The sequence below is a fragment of the Magnolia sinica genome, chromosome 10 (assembly GCF_029962835.1).
Source record: "Magnolia sinica isolate HGM2019 chromosome 10, MsV1, whole genome shotgun sequence".
Taxonomy (NCBI): Eukaryota; Viridiplantae; Streptophyta; class Magnoliopsida; order Magnoliales; family Magnoliaceae; genus Magnolia; species Magnolia sinica.
In genome coordinates this window covers 34,163,527-34,173,596 of record NC_080582.1, presented here as the reverse complement: position 1 = coordinate 34,173,596, position 10,070 = coordinate 34,163,527, and the positions used below count along the sequence as shown (strand labels likewise).

At 40.5% G+C, this 10,070-nt stretch overlaps 1 pseudogene; it reads right to left on the bottom strand.

The window, feature by feature from the left end:
• Positions 1-503: 503 nt before the first annotated feature.
• LOC131217483 (elongation factor 2-like) lies at positions 504-4,728 on the bottom strand (annotated as a pseudogene).
• Positions 4,729-10,070: the final 5,342 nt, after the last annotated feature.

The window sequence follows — 10,070 nt, the reverse complement described above, 5'->3', positions numbered from 1 at the left end:
ACCGGTAATGCAAGGAGTTGCATTGGCGGAGTTAAAAAAGGGCTTAGGCTCCATTTGGTTTTCAAAAAAAAATGTTTTCATAAATACTAATGTGATGACCAAATGGAGCCTAAGACTATAAATATGTTCAAATATAGAGTACAAAATTCATTCAATATTAAAAAAAATAAAAAAACAAGTGCCAAATTAGTTCAAAATTAGTTCAAAATACACACAACAAGTTCAAAATTAGTTCAAAATGCACACAACACATGTTCAATTAACATTATAATGACAACCACATTAGCTTTAGCTACCAGGATACAGATTATGGGCAGGTAGCTACCCAGATATAAATTATGTTCAATTAACACCCAATTAAAATAAAAACAGAATCACAAATTTTAATTTTTTTTTTTTAAAAGTTAGGTAAAACAGAGTATATATCCTCATCCCCTTAGAACATGTAGACAAACGAAACTTTGGATAAAAAATAGCCACTTAGCCAACAGAGACTGGCTACCCACTACTTGAATCTCTCCATTGCCAATCAGACGCCTCCGAGCTTGTCCTCGAATTCAGAAAGAGGTGTCATCTGCTCCTTCAGACCCTTCCTCTTTTGGATATCAGCCGCCAACTGCCCCGCCTGCGATCCTGCCTCCATTGGATCAGATGACATCATGTCCCAATGATCAAACATGCACTGTGGGAAGGCCTGTCCTGATGTTGCTGCCCTCAAAGTCCCTCAGAACCCAAACGACTCAATGACAGGTAGGTACGCCTTGATGTTGTAGAGAGGCGTGCCAGGCCTCTGCATTTCCTCAAAGATATGACCACACTTTTGGTTCAGGACACCATAGATGCCACTGAGCGCTTGTTCAGGTACCTGTATCTCCACCAAATAGACAGGCTCTAAAAGCCTGGGTTTCTCAGTCAGCTGGGAGGCATATATGACCCTTCTTGCTGTCGGGATGATCTGTCCACTGCCCCTGTGGATTGCATTAGCATGAAGAACAACGTCACAAAGCTCAAAGCATATGCCCCGCATGTTTTCTTCAGCCAATGCTCCTTCCTTTGATGCCCATTAGAACCTAGACACAACAAAATCCTTGATTTCATTCAGGTACTGAACTCCCTTGTACATGTCAATAACCATATTTGGGCCAGTAATTTCGGGTCTAAAACACCACATCTTCTTGGCAAGATCCTTATCCCACCTGAACTCTTCAGATAGGATCTTTGAGCAGGCTTTTGGGTCATCCCTACGGTCGATGGCTCAGCAAGCCCATCTTCCAAGGGACGGGCCTCCATGTAGAGACGATTGTGCTTGTTAGGGGACTTGCTCATTACAGTCCTGACTGACTTCTCAAGCATCGTCTCATGAAAAAAGACAACAGGATCTGAAACAAGAATCTCAGCCCCGCCCATGAAATCTTCTTGCAAGTCCTTCAAGCAAATCTCGAGGTGGAGCTCTCCACAGATTTCTGTCCCAAAAAGCCCTTAAGAAACCCAGATTTAGGACATACCCCACAAACCTCTGCCCAAAACACCTGCTTTTTTAAATGTAGTAACTAACTCACAAATTGCATGTAGACCATAACCCATGCACTTAGCAGGTTAGAATTTATTCACTGGGTGAACCATAACCTATGAACACAAACAACAAATATGATAAAAGCATTTCCCACATTTTTTTAGCATTGGACCCACATTTTGTTGGCATCACTGTCTTCTCATTTCTACTCCACACCAAAGCTCTCATTTCCCATGAGTTTTGGAGCATAGACAATAGCTTTTCATGCAACTGGGAAAACTAAATGAGGGAGCTTGGAAATGTGGCTACAAATGCAGACTAATAGGAAAGAAAGATGTCCTACCAAAGCTGCAAATAAACTGTCCGATCTTCAAGGTACAGTCTTTGACATGAAATCAATGCCTATTATAGCTTGCAGTTCATAGAGTAAAGTCGCAAGGTATAAATTTGTGTATAAATTCTGAGTTCCCTGGTTTCACTATACGAAAACAGTGTGGTCGAGAATAGAATCTGTAACAATGCTAGAAACACTCGGCAAAAACCAATGGTGGTTGATCCTTAGGCCAAGTCACATGAAATAAAGAAGTTGTTGAGCCCAATCTGGTTCAGTGCCATGGTCCCATGAGTCATCCACAGAACTCGACTAAAGATTCAACAAATTGGTCTGAGTAATTTTTTTTTTTTTAAAGAACAACAAAAATCAGGTGGGCATAGTCCAAAAATGGCCATTTTGACCTGCTTCCTATCAGTACATTCTGCCATCTGGACTTTATGCCTCATGCCAAACGGCTATGCTTCCACAAAATGCAGATGAGGTTCCGATACAACATTAGCTTTCCTTTGGAACTTTGATGTTCATCATTAGCCGGGTTGGATCATCCAATGATAGTGATATATTAAAGGACATGACAAATTGCTTAAATTTGATATAGGCTGTACGTTTTGGCAGCTACTACATGGATATCATTGACATAGGACTCATCAAAAGAATACCATATCTGGTAAGAAGTATGAATAATGCAAAGAAAATGAATAGCAGAATCAATCACTAGGATAAGAAAATCCACATGGCAATGACTATTGACATCAAGTGATAGCTACCTGAAACCTGGAAAAAAGAAATTGAAGATTGCATTACAAGCCCACGTGCATACTCATGTGAGCAGAAAGAAAAACCTCGAACTCAACTAAAACATGATTTTTTTTATTTTTATTTTTTCTGAAGTGTACTTAAACATGAAGAGGCATCTATGGAAGAAAATGAACCCTGCAAACATCTTGGTTGGATCCCGATACTTAAGACTCCAGACTACATTGCGTCTTCTTCTTCTTCTATTCATTAGTTAAAGCTAGGGGGAATGCCATGTTGCTTTTCCATGGTGAAACAATAGTGTCACTAAAATAACCAAGTTACGAGTTCCTTGTTGGATCGACACATTGTATTAATTTTTAAGATGAAAAGTACCCACTAGCATATTCCTTCAAAAAAGAAAGAAATGAAGAAAGTAACCACTAGCATATTGCAACTTGCAACACCAACTGAACAGATATAAAAGCCCACAAAAAGCAATGACATGATAAATAAAGAGGCATCTATGGAAGAAAATGAATGAACCAAAGAAGGCACTTACAAGTACTGTAGATGTTCAAGTTTTCCAAGTTCAAGTACCAGATGGCCTGATAAGTTCGAATTTCCAAGGTCCCTGAAGAACAAGAGCATCATAAGATAAATAAATAAATGTGTACAGCCAAGATTTCTTTCTTGATATGTACAAAAATTACTTTTCTAAAAAGGTCAGATAATACAATATGAACCCTACAAACATTAGCAGACACTGAACTTAGCAAAAATCTAAGGTACAAGAACACCGCAGTGGCTCCAGCCCTCAGTATGAACATGAGTTTTGCTCAAATGATTCCAAAACTGAAAATATCATCAATCTCTTTGAAAATAAACCACTAAAATGGTTCCCTAAACTTTGACAAAGAAACAGGATTAAAGAAGGTTAGTCATAACATAAGACATGGTATGAACCAATTCAAAACCATGCCTACATTAATTTTCCAATATACATATATTGGCATCATAACCAATGTTTTAAAATCCAAACACAATCTAAACTTGTTTCTGTTAGCAGTTCAGTCTCAAACGCTCCAATTGCCAGCCCAACCAGTCCACCCACCCATTGCATCTACCCAACCAATACAATCATGACACTGCACCATACAACAGCTACAAACTCAACCTTGAATCTACTAAAAACTCAAGAACAATTCATCCTAAAGATTTGGAACCAAATCTTTGAGTCTCTAGGCATAGTTAATCTTGCATAAGGTGGCAAAGGATAAACTCTACCTGCTTAAGGGCTCCTTTGGAAGGATCATACATGTATTCACTGAGTAAGATATGCTCAAAGATTGCAGGGCCATCCAGAGATGGAAGATCATGCTTCTTTCTAACTTTACACTTCCCTTTTATTATCTCCATTGGCACATTGAGTGTTTCTTCACTGTAATACACCTGCTAAGAATCATAACCACCCTCATATTTGCCAAAAGTGTCAGAAAAAAAGCAGTCCCGATTACATGAAACGTCGTAGATGAGAGGGGCCTCTCAAAGAATCTACTAAGTGTAGAGTTGGACACAAGCCTAGCCAACGTATACAAGATCTAACTTGTAGAAGTCAAAACATAGACTAAAAATTGATAAGTAGGATAGCTAGAACTGCTTAAGTTGCTCAAGAAGCAAATTAAAAACAGATAACTAAGATGTGAGATGCAAGGCTTCATACAATCCTAGGATGGCAAGAGAAGATCAGACTAATGCATTTCAACAAACTCTAAATATAACAAACTATTGAAAATATTAAAATTAGAAAGGCACTTCCTCTTTTTTAAAGAGGCAAAAAGGTACCTTTTTTTTAAAGGGAGAAGTACTTTTCTATCAAAAGACTTGAACAATTAAGAATCCCTTGTGAATTCATATGTATAGTAGGTCAATTGTTTAAATGTATAATCATACAACTAAAGAATCATTATAGTGCATCCCAGCATTGCCATGTAAACATCGATGATGCATGCAAATTAGAATTTAGCAAGTTCTAATGCAAAAGCAGAAAATCCATGGAAGCATACCAGAGACATCCCTGATAACCACTTTGTAACGACAGCAATATCCTGCCGCCACTCATGTTCACACTACCAGCAGGTGGCATCCCGTACAAGATTTATAGAACCCTGAATAATGCTAGAACAAAATGCATTAAAGGTGAAAGATGTAGCACTGAGAAAATAGACACCACGCCTCATGAAAATAAATAAACGTATACCCCCGAGAATAAATAAATAAAGAAAAAAACTAATATAAAAAAAAGAAGAACCCCATCCAGAGTTACAACATACCCAAAACAAACTCTTCACAGTCCACATGTTGAGGTATTCCGACCATTTTAACTGTCCATATTCTTTGAAGTACCATGAATAAGCTATGGTCCCATAATCACATTTCAGTGATACTCCTGACCTTTGATTTTTGGAGTCGAGCATGAGCCACAGGAAATTTCAATCTATTAAATTCATCTACACATAGTGATGGTAAGGATCATGCATTCAATGTAAAATGCTCACAATTTCACTTATAACATAGGACCTGCTAGAACATAGATGGTTTCGATCATCAGACCAGCACAACATGTGGGCCCACGAATGGAAGATTTTCAAATGCAGGTGAAAGCTGTAAATTAATTACAACCTACATTTATAAGAAATTTCAGCATCCATACAAGCCCTGTAATCCATTTACCAGCAATTGATTTATGACTTGCAGATTTTATAGCATCCAAGAGACACCTAAATCAAATCCAAACGCCCCAAAAAAAAATCATCTAACACCAAAACATTAAAACCCAAATAAAAAAATGCATAGTAAATTGGGATATTACTCTTAGTAAATAAATAAAAAGCTCTTGATGGGGCAAATGTTGGCGCCGATCAATGGAGGTGGTAGCATTGGTGGAGTATAGAGGTTGCAATAGTGGATTACAACGGTGGTGGCTGCGGACGAAGGCTACAGTAATGGGGGCTGTCTCCATATCTGTGCAATCAACAACAATTACAAACAGAGAGCAAACAGATGCTACAAAGCAGCCACTCCTCCAACCCCATTCCAAGTGTACTTGAGACCAAAATTGTTCTCTCGAATCTGGAAGGTGAAATCCCTAATTCTAAAAATTCTCAGATTCCCAAAATCCTAAAATCCCCACTTTGTAAAATCAGAAAAACCCAAATTCAGGGTCCACATTCAAATCTGTAAGCCCTAAAATCCCCAAATCCCTAAATGAGGGTCCACATTCGAATTGGAAATCCATAAATTACTAAATCCCCAAATTCATAAATCAACATTGAGATTGAGAGAGATTGAGAGGGAGGGAGGGAGGGAGGGAGAGAGAGAGAGAGAGAGAGAGAGAGAGAGAGAGAGAGAGAGAGAGAGAGAGAAATACCTCGCCTTTGTGAATCTGATTCAATCGAGCTTCGGAGAGACAGAGGGAGGTCATGATTGAGAGAGGAATGAAGGTGGTGCGTGGGTAGGGAGGGCCTTGGACCACCACTCGGCCAACGTCAGCTGTCTGAACGAGTCCCTCACCGAGGATTGGCAGGGAGAGAAAGAGAGAGAAGTGGGGAGAAGATGGAGAGAAAGCAGCAAGGGAAGAGATGTATTTTCGTGTGTGGGCACGAGAACGAAAAAAGCAAGCGGGACCTTTTTTTTACGGGCGCGGATGCCCAATCAAGACAAATCCCATTTTTTTAATGTGCGCGGATGCCCAATCGGGACAAACAGTCATGTTAGGGGCTTCGTGTGGCCCACCATGATGTATGTCATTTATCTGTGCCGTCCATTCAATTCAACGAATTTTTTAGGGATTTCTCTTGAAAAAGGAGGCAAATAGAAGGCTCACATGGACCACACCATAAATCAACAAAAGACACTTAATCTCCATTGTTTCCTATGGTGTGGTCCACTTGAGCTTTCAATTTACCTACTTTTTGGAGCTAATGCATTAAAATGAGCTGTAAAAATGGATGGGCGGCTTAGATTAAGCACAAAAATTATGGTGGGCCCTATAGAACTTCTAACAGACCATCAATTTGTATGTGTGGTGTGGTGGGGTTGAAGTATTTAGCTATGGTTTAAATCCGTAGTAAAATAGCTATGGTTTATATCCGTAGCTAAAATCTCCGATAATCCGTAGCCTTTGCTCGATTTTTTGGTAGTGATCATTTATGTTTCTACACTCTTATATCGAGGTTATCTCAGGAGTGAACCTATTCGGTAAGGATCTAAGTATTTTCTTACATATACATCCTTCTGAGATACTTTCTCCTAAACCCTACTTGAAATTGTAAATATCATTTAATTTAGAGTAGAATTTCATGAAAGTTTCAAACTCTTCCATTTTAATATTTTTGAAATGCATCATTAATAACTGATGCTTCGATCTTTTTACTATGCTAGTTCCCTTGTAGGGGACTTCCAATATGTCTTACTCTTCTTTCCCACTTTCACATGTGCAAATGCATTTATATTCATCAGAGAAAACTGCATAGTAAATAGCATTGAGAGCTTTGATATCATATGTATATCGTGCTCTCTCATTGGCACTTTATTTGGATTTATCTTTGAGAGCGCTAATGGTTTTACTATTAACCACGACTTATTCCATGAGCATTGTCCATCCTTGCTCGAAACCATAGGGTTAATGGATCTTAGCAAGACCCTCATCTTAGCCTTCCAATAGGCGTAGTTAGACCCGTCAAAATATGACGATCGTATGACAACACACCCCTCTTGGGTAGACATCATTCTTAAGCCTCTTAGATCAACTTAAGATTGTTAAGCCCTTTAAGAGCCACCATGTGAGACACGTATCCTAGCTCGTACCATTTCGTAGGCTTTCGCAGTCCTCCCGGTCGAATTCTGGTGACTCACGATCTATTATCAACGTTTGCGCGTGATCCTGAGTCGTGTCCCGTATATCAAAGTCAACTTGACTCGAAACTTGTACCCTAGTGACCTTGTCATTGCCGCGGTTCCAACGCTGCATCTCACGCGTTGATACGATACCCAGGCTAAGAGATATGAGCCCGCATTTATTCCGAAGAAACGCCACACATTATGAATTCTGAGAGAATCTCTACGACCTGTCACATCAATCATGTCAAGTATGCCCTTCATACCCCAATGCCACCTCACCTTATCCCAAGTACATGCACCCATTCCCTCTTTTCCCTAAGTCAACACTCTCTCCCCCACCCATTCCACCTTTACACCAAATTCAAACCAACCCATACTTCCCATTCCCATTTCTTACAACATCCACTCCATCCATCCATCACTTCTCTCTCTCTCTCTCTCTCTCTCTTCTCTCTTTTATTTGTAACTTCACTCTCCAACTTCCAAGGGTGGACGTCCAAGCTCCATGAGAGAGCTAGGTGTGGCCCAGCTTCCTACCATCCAATCCCACCCTCTATGATCAATCTCAATCGTTGAATAATGTTCCATTGGAGCTAAAGATGAGGAGAAGTTTAAGATGAAGCAAACAGTGGATGATTTTTGTGTGATTTTGATGATTAGAGGGCCCACAAATAGTGGGACCCATCTTGATGTATGTGATTGTAAGCTAGGGGGCCCATAGTGGTGGGGTCACTCCCCTTCTCACGATCTCTCTCTCTCTCTCTCTCTCTCTCTCTCTCTCTCCCTCTCTTTTCCTTGATTGTATGGCCCACCTTGGACGTATGTATTATGTATCTCCACCATCCATCCTACTCCTTAGTTCGATGAGCAGATTCAAATCTCAGGTGGAGTGCATCGGCCATCACGTGGGACCACCTGACGTAGGTGTTGTATCCACCGTCCACACGTGTGGACTCAACAGATGATGTGTTGTACATCTAGGCCCGTCCCATCCTAGTCGTCCAGATCATGAGCTAGCTATGATATTTGTGTTTTATCAAGACTGTCCATCCAGCAGCAGATAGCTGCTGGATTGACGGTGGGGATCCACCTGCTGTGGTACGTGCTGGTAGCACATGGTTCACCATAACGTAAGTGTTTTATCCATGCCCCCACCTGCCACGTGTGGGGCCAGCTGTGATATATGAGTTATCCACACCGTCTAGACGTCCAGGGCCTAGACGGTGGATCTGGATAGCCACCCTTTTTGTTATATATATATATTGTATTACATCGGTTATATATATATAATATTATATAAAATAATATATTATACTAAGTGTGTTTGGGTGGGCCACTCCCATGTGGGACCCACCTTTAACATATGTAATCTGCATCGTCTAGATGGATTTGGACGGTGGATCTGGGCAGTCTTCTCATATACGTAGTATATATATATTATTATATAATATAATATATTATATTATATTAAATAGATGATATGGTGGGCCACTCCCACGTGGGACCCACCAAACTTACAACAGCTATATAAGTACGTCAGCTACCTTGACGAGAGGAGAGATCCTCACCATCCAGAAGTCTAGACGGTGGGACTCACCGTAATGTATGGTTTCATCCACACCGTCCCTGGTTGGGACGGTGGATTCCCACCAGATGATGCATGTGTTGTATCCCTACCACCCATCTATCTGGTGTCCCAAGTACGGCCCCACCAGATGATGCATGTGTTGTATCTCTACCATCCATCCAATTATGTGGGGACACCTTAATGTATGGGCTTTGTTACACCGTCCAGTATGCTGGATGGGTGGGACCCACCGTTGATGTATGTGATATATCTACGTCGTCTATCCATTTGGCTAGCTTGCATCAAGGCTTGGGAAGAAAAAAAAATAAGACAGATCCAGTTATCAGGTGGACCACACTACAGAAAATAGTGGAGTTGATAGTCTACCATTGAAATCCTTTTTTTTTTTTTGGGATTACAGAAGCCCTGAACCAATATGATATTTGTTTTTCCTCTAAATCCAGGTCTTTGTGACCTTATAAACAGACTTGTAACGACCTTGGAATTTTTGTGCTAATCTTTCCTTAAGTAGTTGTTTTTGGGGTAATTAGCGCTCTACTTGATTGCTTGTGAAATTCGCATCAATCACTTTAAATTGTATCTGCATGGCTCTAAACGTGTAGATTAGTGAGCGCTACGTTACTCTGAAATCTGGGATCCATCACTAAATCCAGTTGTTCTGGGGAATTTTTGGAAGATCTGGATCGGACCTAGACCGCGCGTCGAAAGTCCGATGGCGATGATCTTAGGCTGTTGCGGTCACTGAGTTGGGCTTGGTCTTCACCTCGAAAATCAAGTCGATCTGATGTTCTGGGTCGATTTGGTTGAGTTCGGAGTGAAGAGTGTGAGAACGGTTGGAATTTAATAAGCTTTTTATGAAATCTGAGTCGCTCGCGCGATGATTTTAAGCATTCGACCGTTGGATTCGACCCAATTTCACCCTCGATCGGGATGGTTGGCCCAGGCATATCCTATTGCTTGTGGACCCTGATCGAGTTTCGTGACCGTTGAATTGAGTG